Source organism: Schistocerca piceifrons, chromosome 9 (genome assembly GCF_021461385.2).
Source record: "Schistocerca piceifrons isolate TAMUIC-IGC-003096 chromosome 9, iqSchPice1.1, whole genome shotgun sequence".
Taxonomy (NCBI): Eukaryota; Metazoa; Arthropoda; class Insecta; order Orthoptera; family Acrididae; genus Schistocerca; species Schistocerca piceifrons.
The window spans coordinates 184,355,600-184,378,020 of record NC_060146.1 but is presented as its reverse complement, the minus strand read 5'-3'; positions in this window follow the sequence as shown (position 1 = coordinate 184,378,020).

Here is a 22,421-nt window from a genome sequence, read left to right as displayed (position 1 = left end):
GTGCCTCTCCTTCCAGATACCCCAGTAGTGGAAGACCATTCACACATGGCACCAACCAAGTAATTTGTTTATGGCATTTTTAAGCCATTCCAGGAAAAACTTTTGCAGTGTTCCCCTCTATTTTCATGCTTTGAGACACAGCCTTGGCTACAAGCATTCCTGTCGCCCCTCCGATACAGTTTGAGACAAGAATGGACGTCTTTGAAGACAACCGTTCGCTCGACGAAAGATCCGTAGCCAAAGATTCGAAAGTTGTACAGGTCACACCAGTATTCAAGAAAGGTAGTAGGAGTAATCCACTAAATTACAAGACCATATCGTTAACGTCGATGTGCAGCAGGATTTTAGAACATACATTGTGTTAGAACATTATAAATTACCTCGAAGAAAACGGTCTATTGACACACAGTCAACATGGGTTTAGAAAACATCTTCCTGTGAAACACAACAAGCTCTTTATTCGCATGAAGTGTTATGTGCTATTGACAAGGGGTTTCAGATCGATTCCGTATTTCTGGATTTCCGGAAGGCTTTTACAAGCGGCTCGTAGTGAAATCGCGTGCTTACGGAATATCGTCTCAGTTATTGTATGTGACTGGCTTTGTGATTTCCTGTCAGAGAGGTCACAGTTCGTAGTAACTGATGGAAAGTCATCGAGTAAAACAGAAGTGATTTCTGGCGTTCCCCAAGAGAGTGTTATAGGCCCTTTGCTGTTCCTTTTCTATATAAACGATTTGGGAGACAATCCGAGCAGCCGTCATTTGTTGTTTGCAGATGACGCTGTCGTTTATCGACTAATAAAGTCATCAGAAGGTTAAAACAACTTACAAAATGATTTTTAAGAAACTTCGGAATGGTGCGATAACTGGCAGTTGACCCTAAATAACGAAAAGTGTGAGGTCATCCACATGAGTGCTAAAAGGAGCTCCTTAAATTTCGGTTACACGATAAATCATTCTAACCTGAAAGCAGTATATTAACTAAATACCTAGGTATTACAAATACGAACAACTTAAATTGGAAGGAATACACAAAAAATGTTGAGGGGAAGGCTAACCAAAGACTGCGTTTTATTGGCAGGACTCTGGTAACAGACCTACTAACGAGATTGCCTACAATATGCTTGTTTGTCCTCTTGTAGAATACTGCTGCGCTATGTGGGATCCTTTGCAGATAGGACTGACGGAGTACGTGGAAAAGTTCAAAGAAATGCAGCACGTTTTGTATTATCGCGAAATGTGGGAGAGAGTGTCACAGAAATGATACAGGATTTGGGCTGTAAATCATTAAAGGAAAGGCGTTTTTCGTTGCGACGGAATATTCTCACGAAATTCCAGACACCAACTTTCTCCTCCGAATGCAAAAATATTTTGTTGACACCGACCTACATAGGGAGGAACGATCACCACGATAACATAAGGGAAATCAGAGCTCGTACAGAAAGATATAGGTGTGCGTTCTTTCCGCGCGCTATAAGACATTGAAATTATAGAGCATTGTCAAGGTGGTTCAATGAACCCTCTGCCAGGCTCTTGATTGTGATTTGCAAAGTATCCATGTAGATATAAATGTAGAAGTCTTATCATTGCTATCCTGGGAGTGGGTCCAAGCTGACTATGTTTAACTTCCCGGTTCTTGTTCGCACAGCGAATTTTTATATGGGGATTTCTATTTTTGCTATAGAATGACACATCTCATACACATACATACATATCTTAGAGACCATACTCTGAGCAGCTAGCATTTATCTGGTTCGTAGTGCATCTGGAATGCTGGAATGAGAAATTTAACCGACAGGAAGAAGATGCTGCGATATACAAATGATTAGCTTTACAGATCATTCACACTAGGTTGGCGCCGGTGGCGACACCTACAACGTGCTGACATGACGAAAGTTTCCAATCAATTTCTCATACACAAACAGCAGTTGACCGGCGTTGCCTGGTGAAAGGTTGTTGTGATGCCTCGTGTAAGGAGGAGAAACGCGTACCATCACGTTTACGACTTTGACAAAGGTCGGATTGTAGTCTATCGCGAATGCGATTTATCGTATCGCGACATTGCTGCTCTCGTTGGTCGAGATCCAATGACTTTTAGCGGAATATGGAATCGTTGTGTTCAGGAGAGTAATAAGGAACGCCGTGCTGGATCCCAACGGCCTCGTGTCACTAGCAGACGAGATGACAGGCATCTTATCCGCATGCCTGTAACGGATCGCGCAGCCACGTCTCGATCCCTGAGTCAACAGATGGGGCCGTTTGCAAGACGACAACCATCTCCACGAACAGTTCGACGACGTTTGCAGCAGCATGCAGCTCGGAGACCATGGCTGCGGTTAATCATGACGTTGCATCACAGACAGGAGCGCCTGCGATGGTGTACTCAACGACGAACCTGGGTCCACGAATGGCAAAACGTCCTTTTTTCGGATGAATCCAGGTTCTGTTTACAGCATCATGATCGTCGCATCCGTGTTTGGCGACATCGCGGTGAACGCACATTGGACGCGTGTGTTCGTCATCGCCATACTGGCGTATCACCTGGCGTGAGGGTATGGGGTGCCATTGGTTACACGTCTCGGTCACCTCTTGTTCGCATTGACGGCACTTTGAACAGTGGACGTTACATTTCAGATGTGTTACGACCCATGGCTCAACCCTTCATTCGATCTCTGCGAAACCCTACATTTCAGCAGGATAATGCACGACCGCATGTTGCAGGTCCTGTAAGGGCCTTCCTGGATACAGAAAATGTTCGACTGCTGCCCTGGCCAGCACATTCTACAGATGTCTCGCCAAATGGAACAGTCGGATGCATAGTGGCTGAGCAACAGTCTCGTCACAATACGCCAGTCACTACTCTTGATGAACTGTGGTATGTTGCTGAAGCTGCATGGGCAGCTGTACCTGTTTGACTCAATGCCCAGGCGTATCAAGGCCGTTATTACGGCCAGAGATGGTTGGTTCAAATGGTTCAAATGGCTCTGAGCACTATGGGACTTAACATGCAAGGTCATCAGTCCCCTAGAACTTAGAACTACTTAAACCTAACTAACCTAAGGACATCACACAACACCCAGTCATCACGAGGCAGAGAAAATCCCTGACCCCGCCGGGTATCGAACCCGGGAACCCGGGGGCGGGAAGCGAGAACGCTACCGTACGACCACGAGCTGCGGACAGAGATGGTTGTTCTGGGCACTGATTTCTCAGTATCTATGCACCCAAATTGCGTGAAAATGTAATCACATGTCAGTTCTAGTGTAATACATTTGTCCAATGAATACCCGTTTATCATCTGCATTTCTTGTTGGTGTAGCAGTTTTAATGGCCAATAGTGTACATAGTTCTGAATAAGAGCCAGGGAGAAGAATTGTGTAACTGGGATTGATAAATTAACGGTATGTTACCAATGTTTTGAGGATTAGTAGCTTATCTGACAACATTCAAAGATGTTTATTGTTATAAGAAGTGGCTAGTGCTCGCAGGTTTTCATTTGAGTGCTGAAACTGTTACTAATACAGTGGTTCCGGTGTTCCTGGTGAACGCCTCTACAAGTGATTGTATTGACGATCGCATTGCGGGTAGGGAGACACGCGGACAGCCGGGACATACGTCATCTCTACCTGAAGTCCACACCCCGGCCGCTGGCAGAAGACTGCTCGGGGCCCGGGCGTCTGGGCAGATTTATGGCGGCTGTAAAATCTCCACCGCGCCCGGCTCTCGTACTGGGAAGGGATCCCAGCCGACTCTTAAAATTTATACACCGGCTCAGCCAGCCTTCCGTTCCTTGTCGGCCTCCTCCCAGGCAATAAATCAGAGCTCGCTAGCGCCGCCGCTCGTGTGTACCGTGCTGTGCCAAATTGCCTCTGCTGGGTGGACGGTACCCGGCGACGCGATTTGCGAACGGCTCACTCAATCTGCAATGGCTCCCTCTAGCAGCTTCGACTAGTAATAATCGTACGCTGTCAACTCCGATGCAACAAAACGGAATGGACAGCGTCGTGAAAGGAGAATATAAGAGGAACGTTAACAAAAGTAAAACAATGATTATGAGAAGTAGTCGAATCAGGGGATGCTGAGGGAATTAGATCAGGAAACGAGGCACTGAAACTAGCAGATGTGTTTAGCTATTTGGGCAGGAAAATAACTGATAATGGCCGAAGTAGAAACATCATACTCTACTAGCCATTAAAACTGCTACACCAAGAAGAAATGCAGATAATAAACGGGTATTCATAGGACAAATGTATTACACTAGAACTGAAATGTGATTACACTTTCACGCAGTTTGGGTGCATAGATCCTGAGAAATCGGTAGCCAGATCAAACACCTCTGGGCGTAATAACGGCCTTAATACACCTGGGCATTGAGTCAAACAGAGCTTGGGTGGCGTGTACAGGTACAGCTGCTCATGCAGCTTCAACACGATACCAAAGTTCACCAAGAGTAGTGACTGACGTATTGTGACGAGCCAGTTCCTCGGCCACCATTGACCACACTTTTTCAATTGGTGAGAGATAAGGAGAATGTGCTGACCAGGGTTGCATCCAGAAAGGCCCGTACAGGACCTGCAACATGCGATCGTGCATTATCCCGCTAAAATGTAGCGTTTCGCAGGGATCGAATGAAGGGTAGAGCCTCGGGTCGTAACACATCTGAAATATGACGCCCACTGTTCAAAGTGCCGTCAATGCGAACAAAAAGTGACCGAGACGTGTAACCAATAGCAGCCTATACCATTACGCCCGGTCATACGCCAGTATGGCGACGACGAATACACGCTTCCAATGTCCGTTCACCGCGATATCGCTAAACACGGATGCGACCATCATGATGCTCTAAACAGAACCTGGATTCATCCGAAAAAATGACGTTTTGCCATTCGTGCACCCAACTTCGTCGTTGAGTACACCATCGCAGGCGCTCCTGTCTGTAATGCAGCGTCAAGGGTTACCGCAACCATCGCCTCCGAGCTGATACTCCAAGCTGCTGCAAACGTTGTCGAACTGTTCGTTCAGATGGTTGTTGTCTTGCAAACGTCCCCATCTGTTGACTCAGGAATCGAGACGTGGCTGCACGATCGTTACATCCATTCGGATAAGATGCCTTTCATCTCGACTGCTAGTGATACGAGGCCGTTAGGATCCAGCACGGCGATTCGTATTACTCTCCTGAACCCACCGATTCCCTATTCTGCTAACAGTCATTGAATCTCGACCAACGCGAGCAGCAATGTCGCGATACGATAAACCGCAATCGCGGTACGCTAAATCCGATCTTTAGCAAAGTCGGAAACGTGATGGTACGCATTTCTCCTCCTTACACGAGGCATCACAACAATGTTTCACCAGACAACGCCGGTCAACTGCCGTTTGTGTATGAGAAATCGGTTGGAAACTTTTCTCAAGTCAGGATGTTGTAGGTGTCTCCACCGGCACCAACCTTGTGTGAATGATCTGAAAAGCTAATCATTTGCATATCACAGCATCTTCTTCCTGTCGGTTAAATTTCGCGTCTGTGCCACGTCATATTCGTGGTGCAGCAATTTTAATGGCCAGTAGTGTAGATATGTGTTAGGAAGCCTTTTCTGGAGGTATTTGTCTGGAGTGTAGCCAAATGCCGAAGTGTCACATGGACGATCAACAGTTAAGACAAGAACAAAATCAAGAGGTCTGAAATGTTGTACTACGAAAGAATGCTGAAAATTAAATGAGTAGGTAGTGTAACTAATGAGGAGCTACTAAATGGAATTGATTAGACAAAAAATTTGTGCCACAACTTTATTGAAAGAAGGGATCAGTCGATTGGAGACATTCTGAGACAATAACAGATCACCAATTTATTACTGGAGAGAAGTGTGGAGGGCTGAAATCGTAGATTAGGGACGCGGAAAACCGACAATTAAAAACTGATACCGCTATTTTAATTCCGGATAACCGGTAATTCTTCCGTCCCGCTTACAACATGTGTTTCATTATTTTTACTAATTCGTGAATAAAAAACTGAAACAATTAACCATAGCAGCAGCGCTAAAAATTTTCCTTTTTAAGTAACCCTTTTTTTATGGGAGGAGTAATTTTTATTCGTAAAATTTGCATTGGTCTGGAAGCGTGTTTATAGAAACTGAGAAAAGGAATCCGTGCTATTTTAATAACAACGTCGACAAAACTAATACCAAACACACGGCTTCAGAACTGATACAGCATTGTTGAGACAGCAGTTTCTCTGTTGCTGTGCGTAACGGCTCAAGGTACGCGTCTAAATGCAGTGTGGAAGACGCCCCCACGCAGTCAGTACGACAGTTTCTTGCTTTGGTCGCCAGACATCCGTTGTATTGCTGAATGGCACTAACGCTAGTCTGGAAATACTTCTACGAAGCGACGTGGCAGTGAAGTACAGTGCTTCATTTGCTTTAAAAGATTAAGGATTCGCCTGCCTTTGCAGACGCTGATGAACATGTATTGCAAGCTTCTCGTCCATGTTTACAAAAAACACGCAGAGGGTAGTGTGAGATCAGACAGGACACGCACATTCATCAGGTCTGCAGCAGCTGGGGAAAAGCCGGAAAGAGTGAACTTGGGACGACGCCAACAGGGGACGTACTGGCTTTACTGTGTTCCCGCTGCGCACGTGTTACCTATCGTGGAATCGGCAGCCTACATACAGCACGACATGGACACAGGAGCAACACGAGAGGACGTCTGGAAGCGAGAACTTGACCCCTATGCAAAATCAATAGGACGAGTTCAGTCGCGAATACATGCTTCATGACACAGTCAGAACACAGTCACAACATGGTACCCTATGTGGAATCCAGCAATATATAATTTAAAAAAAGTAGTACAGGATGACTTGAGTTTCATCGTAATGGTTAGACAGAGTTTCCGAAATCAAATACTGAACAGAGAAGAAAATATAGACTTAGATCACAGTGTGGTAGTGATGAAGAGTAGGATGAAATATAAGACATTAGTCATGAAGAATGAAAACGCAAAGGAATGGGAAGTGGAAGCACTAAGGGATGACGAGAAATGCTTGATGTTCTCTAAGGCTATAGAAACAGCATTAACGAATAGTTCATTGGGCAGTACAATTGAAGAGGAACGGAGTGAAAGGAAAAACATAGACACAAGGAAGAAATTGTGAAGAAGAAGAAACTATGGGTAACAGAAGAAATACTTCAGTTGATGATGGAGGAAGGAAGTAGAAAAATATTCACAGAAATTCCGGAATAGAGAAATACGTGTGGCTGAGGAATGAAATAAATAGGATGTGCATGGTAGCTAAGGCGAAATGGCTGCTTGAAAAATGTGAAGAATTCGAAAAAGGAATAATTGTCGGTAGAGGTGATTCAGCATGCAAGTAAGTCAAAACAGCCTTCGGCGATATACACTCCTGGAAATGGAAAAAAGAACACATTGACACCGGTGTGTCAGACCCACCATACTTGCTCCGGACACTGCGAGAGGGCTGTACAAGCAATGATCACACGCACGGCACAGCGGACACACCAGGAACCGCGGTGTTGACCGTCGAATGGCGCTAGCTGCGCAGCATTTGTGCACCGCCGCCGTCAGTGTCAGCCAGTTTGCCGTGGCATACGGAGCTCCATCGCAGTCTTTAACAGTGGTAGCATGCCGCGACAGCGTGGACGTGAACCGTATGTGCAGTTGACGGACTTTGAGCGAGGGCGTATAGTGGGCATGCGGGAGGCCGGGTGGACGTACCGCCGAATTGCTCAACACGTGGGGCGTGAGGTCTCCACAGTACATCGATGTTGTCGCCAGTGGTCGGCGGAAGGTGCACGTGCCCGTCGACCTGGGACCGGACCGCAGCGACGCACGGATGCACGCCAAGACCGTAGGATCCTACGCAGTGCCGTAGGGGACCGCACCGCCACTTCCCAGCAAATTAGGGACACTGTTGCTCCTGGGGTATCGGCGAGGACCATTCGCAACCGTCTCCATGAAGCTGGGCTACGGTCCCGCACACCGTTAGGCCGTCTTCCGCTCACGCCCCAACATCGTGCAGCCCGCCTCCAGTGGTGTCGCGACAGGCGTGAATGGAGGGACGAATGGAGACGTGTCGTCTTCAGCGATGAGAGTCGCTTCTGCCTTGGTGCCAATGATGGTCGTATGCGTGTTTGGCGCCGTGCAGGTGAGCGCCACAATCAGGACTGCATACGACCGAGGCACACAGGGCCAACACCCGGCATCATGGTGTGGGGAGCGATCTCCTACACTGGCCGTACACCACTGGTGATCGTCGAGGGGACACTGAATAGTGCACGGTACTTCCAAACCGTCATCGAACCCATCGTTCTACCATTCCTAGACCGGCAAGGTAACTTGCTGTTCCAACAGGACAATGCACGTCCGCATGTATCCCGTGCCACCCAACGTGCTCTAGAAGGTGTAAGTCAACTACCCTGGCCAGCAAGATCTCCGGATCTGTTCCCCATTGAGCATGTTTGGGACTGGATGAAGCGTCGTCTCACGCGGTCTGCACGTCCAGCACGAACGCTGGTCCAACTGAGGCGCCAGGTGGAAATGGCATGGCAAGCCGTTCCACAGGACTACATCCAGCATCTCTACGATCGTCTCCATGGGAGAATAGCAGCCTGCATTGCTGCGAAAGGTGGATATACACTGTACTAGTGCCGACATTGTGCATTCTCTGTTGCCTGTGTCTATGTGCCTGTGGTTCTGTCAGTGTGATCATGTGATGTATCTGACCCCAGGAATGTGTCAATAAAGTTTCCCCTTCCTGGGACAATGAATTCACGGTGTTCTTATTTCAATTTCCAGGAGTGTATAAAGCAAGGCTGATCAGACATAAGAGGAGTCGATTTAGAAGAGATGTGGGATCCAATTTTAGAATCAGAATTTAAAAGAGCTTTGAAAGACTTAAGATCAAATCAGGCAGGAGGGATAGATAACATTCCATCAGAATTTCTGAAATCATGGGGGGGGGGGGGGGAGGGCCAACAAAACGTCTATTCACATTGGTGTGTGGGTAGTATGAGTCTGGCGACATACCATCTGACTTTGGGAAAATATCGTCCAAGGAATTCTGAAGACTGCAAGAGCTGGCAGGTACGAGAATTATTGCAGAATTAGCTTAACAGCTCATGCATCTAAGTTGCTGACAAGAATAATATACAGAAGAACGGAAAAGAAAATTGATGATATGTTACAGAAGAGAACCTAAGCATTTGATATGTGGTATTTCAGACGGATGTTGAAAATTAAGTGGACCGATAAGAGAAGGAATGAGAAGGTTCTGTGCCGAATAGGAGAGGAAAGAAATGTTACGGCGTAGAGGCAGCGCCGGCAAGACTATAGGGAGCGACAGAGAAGAGAAGGCTGTGAGAAGGGGTCTGCCAATCGCATGCTGACCGACCTCCCTTCCAGGACGACAACACTTCAGTAGCGACCCCTAGGTGAAGAGGACATAAGCACCGCGTCCGACTGGTGGTTGCCAATTCGATAGCAGCTTCAATGCTACGTACTTCGATAGCAGCTTGTAGCGTTGCTCTTGGGGGGACGAAAAGATATAGAATTGTTATTTTATATTTTTCTGAAAAATGTCGAAAAGTGAACATTTTGGTGGGCCACTTGGCAACAGAATCAGGGACTGATTACACTATTATAATAACATACGTTGAGCGTTAAATACCTGAATAAGAGCAGCAGATTGATTTATTGGAGATCGTTTGGAAGAAACATTATCATTTCTATACATTTTTGTAGTCGCGATGTAGTCATACCCGGAATAACACTAAGGGACCAGAAGATTTATAGACCTTAAAAGAAATGCAACACTACACAATTAAGAAAAAAGAGTTGGTTCAGAAATAATAGGAAAACGATAATGTTCCTTCTGCCTCATGCTGCGTTCGGCCCATCAGCGTGATCGTAATTTCTGGTCATGAACTAACACAAAATAATTATCTTTCAAGTAAATGAGGAGATGGAAATCATCAAGGTTAATTTACTAAAATAAGCAGAATTATCTTTAACACACGTTTTTTTAAAGCTACTTACCTTTTCATATTAAATTACAATAGATGACCATTGTGGTTAAATACTTTATACATAACAGTCAAAATGTCCTCTTGATGCTGTCTGTTCGTAATCAATTACAAAGAAATTACATGTTTTCTGATTGGAAAAATAACAATTAGCTTATTTGCTGAATATTTTCACATAAAATATAAAATACCGATGCGGAACGAGCAAGTCGGCGTCCGCCTTTCATGGAATACAAACAGTAAAAGGTGAGGCGCCAAATGCCTCATTTGTCTTGAAACAACAGAATTCTTTTTTATACCATTAATCGATACATGTACATACAGATTTACAGGCACCGCGCAAGAACGGAAAAGATAAAGAATAATAGAGTCTGTCGCTGCTATGCGATGGTTCATTTCTTTTGCTTTACAATTGTTTGATAACTTTAGGCCATCAGGCGTTTACTGTTGAGCGTATATTAATGTTTGTGAGGCGAAAATTACTAGTATTATAAGCTTCATCGTTAGCGACATCGTTAGGAATTTCTATGTAGCACAGACTTGAGTTTGTCTATTCCCAAGAAAACTGATTATTTTGTATGTCGCCGTTTGCTTGCGACACATCTAGCAAAGTAAAGTATTGTAAATGTCTTTTGTAAATAAAACTCATTAATACTAGTTATTCCATTGTTTGTTTAGCGAAGTGAGTGTGCAGGCTTCCTAGACACAACAAGGAATATGTGTAAAACACTGACAAGCAGAAGGGATAGGATGATAGTACGCATCTGTTAAGACATGAGGGAATGACTGCCATGGAACTAGAGGGAACTGTAGAGGGCAAAAAGTGTAGGGGAAGGCAGCGATTGGAGCACATCCAGGATATAATTGAGGATGTACGTTGCAAGTGCTGCTCTTAAATGAAGAGTTTGGAGCAGGAGAGGAATCGGAGGGGGTCCGCATCAAACCAATCAGAAGACTAATGGTCCAAAGAAAGAAAAAGGATGAGTACAAAGATTTGTTCCCTTCCACGCTGTCGGTCTCAATGAAAACGGGGATGCTTTCTTTCTACACCTCACCTACATCTACATTTATACTCCGCAAGCCACCCAACGGTGTGTGGCGGAGGTCACTTTACGTGCCACTGTCATTACCTCCCTTTCCTGTTCAGTCGCGTATGGTTCGCGGGAAGAACGACTGCCGGAAAGCCTCCGTGCGCGCTCGAATCTCTCTAATTTTACGTTCGTGATCTCCTCGGGGGTTTAAGTAGGGGGAAGTAGTATATTCAACACCTCATCCAGAAACGCACCCTCTCGAAACCTTGTCAGTAACTACACAGCGATACAGAGCGCCTCTCTTGCAGAGTCAGTCACATCTCCGTAACGCTATCACGCTTACCAAAAAACCCTGTGACGAAACGCGCCGCTCTTCTTTGGATCTTCTCTATCTCCTCTGTCAACCCGACCTGGTACAGATCCCACACTGACGAGCAATACTCAAGTATAGGTCTAACGAGTGTTTTGTAAGCCACCTCCGTTGCACATGGACTACATTTTGTAAGGACTCTCCCAATGAATCTCAACCTGGCACCCGCCTTACCAACAATTAATTTTATATGATCATTCCACTTCAAATCGTTCTGTAGGCATACTCCCAGATATTTTACGGAAGTAGCTGCTATCAGTGTTTGTTCCGCTATCATATAATCATACAATAAGGGATCCTTCTTTCTATGTATTCGCAATACATTGCATTTGTCTATGTTAAGAGTCAGTTGCCACTCCCTGCACCAAGTGCCTGTCCGCTGCAGATCTTCCTACATTTCGCTGCAATTTTCTAATGCTGCAACTTCTCTGTATAATACAGCACCATCCGCGAAAAGCCGCGTGGAACTTCCGACACTATCTACTAGGCATATTGGTTTATTATTGGAGTACTATTACGGATTCTTAATCGTCTGAAACTTTGTGATCCTACGGACTCGAAGATTTGAAGTACGCGATCCTCAAAGACCCAGCAGCTGAAGTGGTCTGTCTCGTATCCCTGACAACGAGAAACACTACTGTTTCACCCATTCATTTTAAGCGACTTCAGATCCCAATGAATGTTTCGTTTCTAATGACAATAAATAAGGTTCAGGGTCTAAAAGAGGTGTACGAAGTCAGAGGGATAGATGTGGAGGAATTCATATAGGAACATTGAGAAGTGGAGGAGGACTAGGCGATGGTCAGAGAGAGGGGAGGATGTAATGCTCAGAGAGATGGAGGGGAATAGTAGGGGATAGACAAAGAGCGGTAGGAAGGAAGAGATAGGCAGACGCGCGGGAAGAGGAGAAGTTTAGGATGTACGTCCAATTCCTAATCCTAGTTAGTAGTTCCGAGGCATTGTCTAGTTCACTAGCTTAATATACGCACACTGCGATCGACAGTATCCATATACGTCTGCAAAGGCAGTTGGCCCTCCTGCAATCAGGGTACAGCGGTACTGCAATGGCGGACTGTTCAGAAGTCCCTCCTCGGCAGTGATGTGTGTGGTCGGCAAAGACAACGTCGGTACAGCAGCATCCATATGAAACTAGCGTAATTTGACGACAAAAATGTTTACTGAAGGCTACAGAGGAAAGATTTGAAATTTAAAGAATCGCGACGTAGATGTCGTGCTAGTTTGCTTAGAAAACACTGAGAACCGTTTCTGTGGGTAGAAATTTCGAAAACTTTCAAGATCACCACCTGCAGATCCCACCGAGATCGTGCATATACAATTAAGAACAAAAACACAACACACAGAGGTCTACTGACAGCTACGATTATGAGTTGGAAAGGAATAAAGCTTAACATGTTTTGCAATAGAAAATACCCTCACCACACGCTTCATTCACAGATTTTAAAAGTAAGTGTGGAACGACTTCAAAGTCCAAAAAAACTCTATAACTGTGATCACAGTTGTGTGCCAGTGGTTCTGTGGCGTCACCTGGGACTCTGCCTAATGTATGACGCGATTTATTCAGTTGATATGGAAATGAGCGTTTGGCGTCATTGGCCGGGAGGCCCCTTGCGGGGCAGGTCCGGCCGCCTTGGTGCTGGTCTTTGCGACCGAACCGCCGAATCTTTCCATCAGTAAATGGGGTATGTTCTCAACTGACTCGGTTGTTTTAACCCCTCCACTGACGGAATGACCCGCTTCCTACTTCCGTATGTATAAAGCCGATACGGACTTGTAGCTGTCACGCCTTTGCGCTTACTGCTATGTATTTTAACCGTAAATAGCTCAGCCCTAATGGTAAGAGGTAGTAGTGAATTCACGTTATTAATCTTTGAAGACAGCACGGCTGCCACAAGCTCAGCTCACTTTTACTCCACTCCTACCCTCGCCATTGCACCACATTAACTAGGTGCTACATGGACCTTGCTAAATTCACTTGCGTATACATTTTTGACCGTTACTCGCCAGTATTTACCTAATGATTAGTACACTCCTAACCGGACTATTTCCGAAAGAGCTGTGATGATTGAACGGGTTCGATCCACGGCCTACAGTGCCCTACAGTTCACACGGTAACACTGCCTACCTGACCCACTTAACTTGGTAGTGAGCTTATGTATCCAATCACCACTGCTAGCAGCAGTGGATAATCCTATCAGCACGACGAGAGCAGCAGACTTACCGTCGAATCCTCCTGAAAATACTTATAACTACGGTCGCCAGCTCTGAAGGAGCAAAAGAATAAATCAATTTTTTGGCTCGTTTCAAAGTGAAACGGCTTGAGTTGAATTTAAACTTAATTCTGACTATTACTATTTCTGATCATTCTAGGTGATTCTACAAAGCAAATACACTCTCAATTTCTGTGAGTTGGCTAGGTAATTACTACCAAGACAATTTATGCCACTTAGGTTAACAAAATTCTATCCTTCAACTTATTCAATGATTTTGGATATTACTCTTTGGACAATTGATATAGAATTAGTTAAGTGACTTTACTTGAAAGGTTACTCAGAAAAATTTAAGTAACTATAAATAGGCGACTCATTCTGGTGTGACCATTGCTCTTTTCAACATTCTTATACGCTAAAGTATTCTACACCCAAAAGAATTGTAAAAGAAAGAGGCGATGGTGGCCTCAGTCTGATTTCACTACACTATGTTTCAGGTTACTACACTTTACAATGAACAACACGCGTTGTAATTTTACTCATTACTATATTCTGTCTTCTGCACTTGCACAAAAGAAAACTGGTATTCTCCTTTTACATGTATACAAAGTTCGACTTAACAATTGCAAGCAGTCTTGCCTTGGGTAGACGTGTCGGTGCTGGTGGTGAGATGCATGTGGCTAACGCAGCTCTTCACGCCTCATGCCCTCAATGGCGGCTGGAACTACAAGCTGTAGCACTCGTATAAGCTACTGCACGTCCGCCATAAAATCTGGGCGCAGGAACTCTTACAATCAGCCCCAGTTGCATAGAGATGGCTTCGACAACCATTCGTCGCGTTCTACTCCACAAACGGCGACGATATTCTCCTCTTCGCTGTTGCACAATCACTTTTGTGTGAGCACAGTTACGCACGTCCGGTCACGTCAACACTCCCCAGGCCATTCCATTGTTCCGTCCCTGTGTCTCCAGCTACCTCTAGCTACGCTCGTATCACCAAGAGTGGGGGCGTTCCCCTACCACCTTTTCACCGAAATCATTTAGTATTTAAGAATATTTATATTTATTACCCTGGAGTTCATACCAGTCATAATAATTTACTACTAGCGCCTTATAACATTAAATCATACAGTAATAAATTATAATTACCAAGAAAAAGAATACATTTGACTCCGAGAGCTTAGTGCATTGTCTGACAGGCAGCGCTAATTCCCAGTTTCGCCAATAGATGGCATCAGGGTGCACTCCCTGGCAGTCTCACACCAGCGCGCCCGTTTCTGACGCGCGGGCTCCAAATTACTGTCAGCCCACCATCATTTCAGTTCCGTTACATCTTATTACATTCGACGCCACATTGGGCGCCGGATGGGGATGAAATGATGATGAGGACAACATAACACCCACTCCCTGAGTGGAGAAAATCTCCGACCCAGCCGGGAACCTAACCCGGTCCCGTAGAACGGCAATCCGTCAATCTGACCACTCAGCTATCGGGGCGGGTTGGTTGGTTGTTTTGGGGAAGGAGACCAAACAGCGAGGTCGCCAATAGATGGCATCAGGGTGCACTCCCTGGCAGTCTCACACCAGCGCGCCCGTTTCCGACGCGCGGGCTCCAAATTACTGTCAGCCCACCATCATTTAAGGACCATCCCGGCATTTGCCTGGAGCGATTTAGGGAAATCACGGAAAACCTAAATCAGGATGGCCGGACGCGGGATTGAACCGTCGTCCTCCCGAATGCGAGTCCAGTGTCTAACCACTGCGCCACCTCACTCGGTATCGGGGCGGGCATTCAGCTGATATGAATGTAGTGTAAACCAAGAAAGTAATGCCTGTAATTTTATGAGTCATTTTGTTGAGTATAACAATATTTTGTGACAGAGATTGTAAATATTTTCCATTAATTGCAGAGATAAAGAGAACGACATTTCAATAGTTCCATGAAAGCAAGGAAATTCAAGTGTGATTTATATACACAAGAGCCATGTTCCTCGGCCCTGTTTGTTCTCTGTTTTTCACGTGTTGGTTCTCTCTCGCCTGTGGGTCGTTGTATGTATAACTCGCTCTCTGTATGAGCTTTAAAGTTACAATATATTGTTAATTGAAAGTATCGTATGTTTCCTTTCAAAAATACTTCTCACTCCACGTGGAATTTATTTAAAGGTAATAATAATATTGCTGTCGATTGCCCATCTGTCTTCGATTATTTCGGTGCCGCTGAGTCCGCCATTACGTGTACTAAAGACTATTCCAGTGTCTGAGGGCTTCACACGCAAAGGAAAAAAATTCCAAGTGCTTTTATGAATTTTTACAGTCAGTTTTCAGTATTAAAGTTGGTTAATATTTTTTATTACGAAACTTATTCAGAGATTTTATACCGCATGTGTTAGGTGAGGTTTCACCTCTGGTTTAAAATATTTACGGTTAATTCAAAAGATTAAAAGTTATCTCAGCTGTTAAAGAAATAAAATTAAAGAAATTTTTTGAAATTATTTCAATAATACGCAGGTATATGTGCCATTCTTTCTCTCTGTGTGACTTTAGATTAAAGTTCTGGGAAAAGAAATCGTTTCATACTCTATATTATCGCAGGGTTAGTTGCAGGCTGCATTACGTTGTCATTTGTTGAAAGATAACGTAACATTTCCATTAATAATAAATAACTTTTTGCCTACGTATTGATATTACTTCACGTTACCTGTATTTAAGGCATATTCACTCGCGCTCATAATATTCGTGGGGTTCCACAGCACAATATTCGGAATTTAAACTGCTACATTACATTATCATTGCTGTATGTTTCGACCGACGCCTGCGTGCGTATTTCAAAACACACTTAGCTATCGGCACAGACTCATACGAAATAATCAATTCTACACCACAACAATTACGCAAAAAGGAGGGAATGGTAGTTCTCTTTTCATCTTTCAATTACGGAATTAACTACTTACTATTTTCTCATTGTTTCGTGTATCGTACATAACAGCGCTTTAAGTGCCTCTTCCATAGTTTTACTCTGAATCAGTTTATATTACGCGCACCCGGGGAAAATTTTCCTTAAGTAAAGAATGGCTGTAATGCTAGCATAGCACCGAGCTTCGTAGTTTGCGCATCTGAGTACACATTCACATTTGTATCTCCCATGTTATGTGCTAACAAGCTTGGAGGAGGGGTTCTGACAAAATTAATTTTCCCCTACTTGTGTGTGTGTGTGTGTGTGTGTGTGTGTGTGTGTGTGTGCGCATGGGCGTGGGTGGATACGTGGGTGGGTAGGTCCGGCTATGTGTGGACGTTTCCATATAGCGTTTAAAAAACGCGAATTTTTTTTTTATTTTCGACAGTTAAAAATTTATAAAGCAAATTGTAGAGCTCAGTGTGTAACTCACAGTAGGAACAACAAGCAACATTGCTGTTTCAACATGACTCGTTTCATTTCATTCTGGAATCCTAGGGAAGTACGTTTCAATAAAATGCAAGCAACGCTAATATTTTACTTTGCTAGAAAAACTACAGAATGAGACACTCAAATGAACGTTCTGAAAGAAGACGATTCACTCATCATCATTCCCCATGGTATTCTCTCTCTCTCTACCATTTTTTTAATTATGAAAAAAAAATTTTTTTGTCATACTTACGCATTTGAGATTAAATAACACTACCAAATTTTAAGTTAAATAGGAATGTTGGAAAAATCTATCATTACAGTACCTAAAGCTCTCTTTGCGTGGAATTTTAACAGGTCATTAGCTGATAGTATACAAACATAACAAGATAGGCCTATACAGGGTGGTCCATTGATCGTGACCGGGCCAAATACCTCACGAAATAAGCGTCAAACGAAAAAACTACAAAGAACAAAACTCGTCTAGCTTGAAGGGGGAGACAGCGATTTGGTTGACCCGCTAGACGGCGCTGCCATAGGTCAAACGGATAACAAATGCGTTTTTTTTTTAAATAGGAACCCCCGTTTTTTATTACATATTCGTGTAGTACATAATGAAAAGTGAATCTTTTAGTTGGACCACTTTTTTACACTTACGCCATGGGTGTAATACCTTCCGCGCACATCGCAACAACCGCACATAAAATCTCATTACGATACCTGAGTGCAGTTAACCTTGCCGATTCACCTGTACAATTTCGTGGTGTTAACATAATTCCTGCTCACACCATTGCGGACCCTCCTCGATATTGATCTCTTTCCAATGTTTGGTTCAAATGTGTGTGAAATCTTTTGGGACTTGACTGCTAACTTCATCCGTCCCTGAGTTTACTCACTACTTAACCTAAATTATCCTAAGGACAAACATACGCACCCATGCTCGAGGGAGGACTCGAACCTCCGCCGGTATCAGCCTTACACTCCATGACTGCACATAATTACTGGCCAATGACTGCAGCGCCTGAGACCGCTCGGCTAATCCCGCGCGGCTCCTATGTTTGGGTCCCAGATGCGAATCGCGTCGGAGGTAAACAGACATCAGGTGTCCGACGAGCAAGGCCACTCTGTCGAAGGCTTCTGTGCACCATTTGCCTCGATACCTCCACGTCCAGTGGATGCTGTAGGGCCAGATGTCAGTTGCTGTGCCGTACTAAGGCGACACCGTCGTGCCCTTATAGCCAAATAACGATCCTCACCTTCTCGTGTCACAAATACCCAGCCCTTCCCTGTTCTTCGTGATAAGTTTCCGTCTCTAGAAACAGTCGCCACGTCGGAGAAACAACAGAATGATTCACGTTAAGCCATAGGGCCACATCAGTTCACTACTTTCCTGCTTAAATTTTGGTATGCCACTCCAAAGCAGAGTGTCTGGTAAGCGTCTTCTGTTTGCCATACTGCACCGTCGGTGACTGTGTACAAAGCGACTATAAATGTGGGGCTACCCGGCAAACACCACCGCGTTTGATAGGTGCCCTGATGTCATCATTGGCATGGTTGTCCGTTGGCCATAATTCCACCTTCCGTGGAGAACACTATCTTTTGACGGTTTGTATATCGTGAGTTAGACACAGAACGGGGAAATAGCGGTTTGTTGCTTTAATTTTGTACTCCAGTGTAAAATAATACTTCCCATGTCTACCGGTATTTTCCGAATGTCCATCTTCTTCATATGTAGTTTCCTATGTGTGTGTTTGTTAGTGCAAATAAACAGGATTGTTGTTGTTATGGTCTTCAGTCCTGAGACTGGTTTGATGCAGCTCTCCATGCTACTCTATCCTGTGCAAGCTTCTTCATCTCCCAGTACCTACTGCCACCTACATCCTTATGAATTGGCTTAGTGTATTTATCACCTGGTCTCCCTCTACGATTTTTACCCTCCACGCCGCCCTCCAATATTAAATTGGTAATCCCTTGATGCCTCAGAACATGTCCTACCAACCGATCCCTTCTTCTAGTCAAGTTGTGCCACAAACTCCTCTTCTCCCTAATTCTATTCAATACCTCCTCATTAGTTATGTGATCTACCCATTTAATCTTCAGCATTCTTCTGTAGCACCACATTTCGAAAGCTTCTATTCTCTTCTTATCCAAGCTATTTGTCGTCCATGTTTCACTTCCATACATGGCTCCACTCCATACAAATACTTTCAGAAACGATTTCCTGACACTTAAATCTATACTCGATGTTAACAAATTTCTCTTCTTCGGAAACGCTTTCCTTGCCATTGCCAGTCTACGTTTTACATCCTCTCTACTTCGACCATCATCGGTTATTTTGCTCCCTAAATATCAAAACTCCTTTACTACTTGACGTGTCTCATTTCCTAATCTAATTCCCTGAGCATCACCCGAATTAATTCGACTACATTCCATTATCCTAGTTTTGTTTTTGTTGATGTTCATCTTACATCCTCCTTTCAAGACACTGTCCATTCCGATCAACTGCTCTTCCAAGTCCTTTGCTGTCTCTGACGTAATTACAATGTCATCGGCGAACCTCAAAATTTTTATTTCTTCTCCATGGATTTTAATACCTACTCCGAATTTTTCTTTTGTTTCCTTCACTGCTTAATATAAACAGGGTAGTGACAGGAATCTATTAATTCTGTAGCTAGACAATCCCTGATCATATTCCTTAATCATTTTGTAATGCCAACAGCTATTATGTATTGACAAGTGTCTTTTCTTTTCTCACTCCCTCGACAGTGCGAACCTCATATACTGCGTATCCCAATAAATGGAGAGTATTCAGAGTACCAGGAAGACCAACCGGAACTGTACATTAAATCGACAAGTTATGTCGGTACTCACACCCAGTTCCTTGCAACGCCTTGAGTTAGCGTAATCACCACGCAGTACCCAGACTGTATTCATCCAGTGTTTCATAATGAGAGTATCTGGATACCTCCAACAAACTTTAAATATAATTCCCAACTCTTAAAACTGAAATTAATCTTGACCGCCGTATTTATTAATTTTATTACACTTCACACGTTTCGTCCTTCCACCATCGTCAAAGGTTCAAAATATATGGAACACAATTGTATTTAGGCCCTAAACTGGATTTGTTAAACATGGATACAAAGTATCCAGTCTACTGTGAGTGATGATGTCTGAGTTGAAACGAATGTCATCACGTAATGTAGACCAGACGCTCTCTATCCAGGTTTGACAAATCCAGTTTCGTGTTTACACGCGACTGTATTGATATATTTTGATCCTTCGAGAACGGCGTAAGGCCGAAACGCTTAATGCCGAATAGAATAATAAATACGGTGGTCAAGACTAAGATCAGCGTTTGTGTGCATTAAAAATGGCCGTTATACCTCATAAAGCTTTTATGCGATTTAGAGCTGATGATTCGGAGATATGACATAAGAAACATTGAGTTGAGTGTAAACAATATTGCATGGTGAAATTCGCTAGATATACAGGTCAAATGTATTAAATATACACTCCTGGAAATTGAAATAAGAACACCGTGAATTCATTGTTCCAGGAAGGGGAAACTTTATTGACACATTCCTGTGGTCAGATACATCACATGATCACACTGACAGAACCACAGGCACATAGACACAGGCAACAGAGCATGCACAATGTCGGCACTAGTACAGTGTATATCCACCTTTCGCAGCAATGCAGGCTGCTATTCTCCCATGGAGACGATCGTAGATATGCTGGATGTAGTCCTGTGGAACGGCTTGCCATGCCATTTCCACCTGGCGCCTCAGTTGGACCAGCGTTCGTGCTGGACGTGCAGACCGCGTGAGACGACGCTTCATCCAGTCCCAAACATGCTCAATGGGGGACAGATCCGGAGATCTTGCTGGCCAGGGTAGTTGACTTACACCTTCTAGAGCACGTTGGGTGGCACGGGATACATGCGGACGTGCATTGTCCTGTTGGAACAGCAAGTTTCCTTGCCGGTCTAGGAATGGTAGAACGATGGGTTCGATGACGGTTTGGATGTACCGTGCACTATTCAGTGTCCCCTCGACGATCACCAGTGGTGTACGGCCAGTGTAGGAGATCGCTCCCCACACCATGATGCCGGGTGTTGGCCCTGTGTGCCTCGGTCGTATGCAGTCCTGATTGTGGCGCTCACCTGCACGGTGCCAAACACGCATACGACCATCATTGGCACCAAGGCAGAAGCGACTCTCATCGCTGAAGACGACACGTCTCCATTCGTCCCTCCATTCACGCCTGTCGCGACACCACTGGAGGCGGGCTGCACGATGTTGAGGCGTGAGCGGAAGACGGCCAAACGGTGTGCGGGACCGTAGCCCAGCTTCATGGAGACGGCTGCGAATGGTCCTCGCCGATACCCCAGGAGCAACAGTGTCCCTAATTTACTGGGAACTGGCGGTGCGGTCCCCTACGGCACTGCGTAGGATCCTACGGTCTTGGCGTGCATCCGTGCGTCGCTGCGGTCCGGTCCCAGGTCGACGGGCACGTGCACCTTCCGCCGACCACTGGCGACAACATCGATGTACTGTGGAGACCTCACGCCCCACGTGTTGAGCAATTCGGCGGTACGTCCACCCGGCCTCGCTCAAAGTCCGTCAACTGCACATACGGTTCACGTCCACGCTGTCGCGGCATGCTACCAGTGTTAATGACTGCGATGGAGCTCCGTATGCCACGGCAAACTGGCTGACACTGACGGCGGCGGTGCACAAATGCTGCGCAGCTAGCGCCATTCGACGGCCAACACCGCGGTTCCTGGTGTGTCCGCTGTGCCGTGCGTGTGATCATTGCTTGTACAGCCCTCTCGCAGTGTCCGGAGCAAGTATGGTGGGTCTGACACACCGGTGTCAATGTGTTCTTTTTTCCATTTCCAGGAGTGTATATGAATACATGTGACATGTGTGCATGTGGGCAAAGCTGTGGGTAAAACGCTCCTCACAAACACCTAGATCTAATACCCCCAAACCTTGGTACATATATTACTTAGTGTTTCGAAGGAAATAATGTGGGGGTAAGGATCAGGAAGCTTGTATTTTGATAGGGGTGATCACATCGAGATAGAATGTAGCCAAAAGACATGGACAGACATAGAGTGTGATTGAGGTAGTAGACACAGTTATGGGGTAGGAGGAGAGGGACAGGGAGAAGTGGTAAATGGACAGAAATGGTAGAGGAGGAACTGGACAGAGAAAGGGGAGAGGCCGAGATGGACAGGGAAAGGAGAAAGAGAAGATGGACAAGAGATGGACTAAAACAGAAGGATGAGGAGGAGGAGGAGGAGGAGGAGGAGGAGGAGGAGGAGGAGGAGGTGGTGGTGGACTGAGGGGGGGGGGAGTAGAGT